Source organism: Onthophagus taurus, chromosome 8, assembly GCF_036711975.1.
Source record: "Onthophagus taurus isolate NC chromosome 8, IU_Otau_3.0, whole genome shotgun sequence".
NCBI lineage: Eukaryota > Metazoa > Arthropoda > Insecta > Coleoptera > Scarabaeidae > Onthophagus > Onthophagus taurus.
In genome coordinates, this window is record NC_091973.1 from 7,005,513 (window position 1) to 7,008,131 (window position 2,619).

Consider the following 2,619-nt stretch of genomic DNA (forward strand, 5'->3'; position numbering starts at 1 on the left):
CTAAATAAATTTTAATTACCAATTTCTCGGTATTAAACCCATTAAAATCTTTTTTTAACTATTTTCCAAATACTAACATGAAAATTTTAATATTTTTTTTCATCATTGCAAGTATGCAACCAATATCACAGTATTGGTATTGCAATAATATATGCCGTTCAATATACTCAAATATTAGTATGCATGAAAGATAATTTTTTCTTTTAGGAATTGGTGAACTTGAAATATTGCCTCAGTTAACAAGAGGTGACGCATCATAACGGTTTACGGGTGCGAAACTAAACACCTGATTTCATTCAACTCAACTCGACCACGTTAAGCATGGGATTATCTTAACAATGGTTTTTGCACCTCTAAATTTTTACACCTCTCTATTTTTATTCTCATACACATATAAATTTATAACAGCCTTCTGACATCTCCCACGTTTTAATTAAAAGTTTATTTGTAGGTTAAACGTTGGAAGTATCTTTTATTTATTTGAAGGTTACGTATACAAAAGATTGTCGGAAAAGGAAGTAATGGGAAGTAAGATGAAAGAACGGGAATATGTAAGTATGAGGAGAAGTAAAATGACGAGTTCCATTTTAGTTTTTCCGGAAGATTACGCCTCGCGTTCTCGTTCGAGGGTGCGAATGAAAACGCGGGAACCGCCACAAAGAGACGCCAGATACCGTTGTGCTACGCCCAACTCACTTCACCCGGAATTAAAATATCCGGGACTTCAATTGCACGTCTCTCGGGGGAGCTCAGTTTATTCACGTCAGACCCACTCCTTTGGTTTTAATAAATGCCTAACTTTTAGTCTCACATTATAGTAGAAAAGATTTCTATCAAATCTTAATCGGGACAAAATGTATAAAATAACATTAATACACTGTTTAAAGATAGCGGATTCACGAATTCACGGAAAAAGTTTATTTCTCTTTCCGTGTCGAATCTATTGGTGAGAAACGAGTTATAAACGCGGTGGAGATTACTATTGGTCGTTTTTATTATTATAAACATTTCGAACAAATTTTATTAGAAAAATCGCTTCAGAATAATGTATCCTTCAACTGTATAATGCTCTGATGCGGAAGATACGGGGCATCCTGTATATACAAAAAATAATAAATTTATACATATATATATAAATTGTATTATATTAATATTTTATTTGATTCGCAACGAACAAAAATACATTTTTAAATCAAAAAGAACATGAATCTCAGGGAATAAAAATAAGTTGCATTTCATGGAGACATCTATTAACTACATTTTTAAATTTTTGAACTAAACATAAATACTATATTAAATACAATATTTTAATTGCGATGGTTATAAAAATTAAAGAGTTCGATATAAGGAAATATGTTCACTTATCTTGTTTCTTTCCGGAGATGTGACATGTCAGTTAAGAATGGTTGGCTGACCTTGATCTTGAGGGATGGGTATTCTTCGGTATTAGTTACTCAGGTATGGTTTAGATTTTTTCGAAGATAATTCAGAAACACTTGTTTTTGTCTTTTTGACAGTTGTCAAAAAAAAAATTCTAAGTTCAGACTAAGGTTAGAAAATTTATATACCCTTTTTGGACAAAGGCATTGATATCCAAATTTGATCGTCTCAGTTTGAATCTGATTGGTTGATTCAGTGGCGGGAATTATAAATTACATAGGTTGGCCAAAATAATTGATTTTTTTTTAAAGAAAATAACCATTAATTTTGAAAATATTCGAAATTATTAATAAACTTTAAATTTGATTGAGATTCTGTAATTTTGTAGCTAATTTTTCGTTTTTTTAGATAAACGCGCTTTCGGGTGTCAATTTCCTTCGAGAAAGTCGTAATTTGATGTTAAAGTTTGGAAATGAAAAATTGGAATTTAGATATAAAAATTAATACCGAAATGGATGAGATTGCGGCCTATGGGTTAAATCGATACAATCTATCGATCTCGCATGTTTTTAGAATCTAAAATCGTCTGAAAAGTCGCCAAAATCAATACCTGTCAAAAATGTAAATGACAAGGTCAAATTTGAAGGTCATGGACTTCAATGAATTATCTTTTTCTTGCACATCGAGCTAATTTTTCTTAAATCTAAAATCAATAATACTAAATTTCTTAAATTGAATTAGTCTTTTTTCTGTTTCTTCGGAAACAGGGATTTTATTACAATATATACAGGGTGAATAAAAAGTCTGGAACACCTGAAATATCTTCAAAACGAGTTTCTTTTTGAAAGAATCCTTTTAGGTGTCAAAGAATATAATAAATTTGTCGTCTTTTTCTATGTCTAAATTTTTTTTACAGTGGCGTACATTTTCGGGGTCAAAATTTTTTTAAATGGCCATCCCAATTATTTATGCGATAATTTAAAAAAATACATTTTTTTGAGTATCTTAGAGCAAATTTTGCATTAGGTTACATAAGAAAATTTTTTTTATTAATAAACATTGAATTTGCAAAAATTTCTAGTAGGCGGTGCAATTCCCATTTTTCATCCCATAGCATGCAAGGCCACTTGATTTTAAGAGTAAGCTCTGTATTACGTTGCCAAGTAATAATTATATGAAAAGAAATACATTTAAAGCAGAAACATTGAATTTATTTACATGCAAAAGAAAACAGAAAAT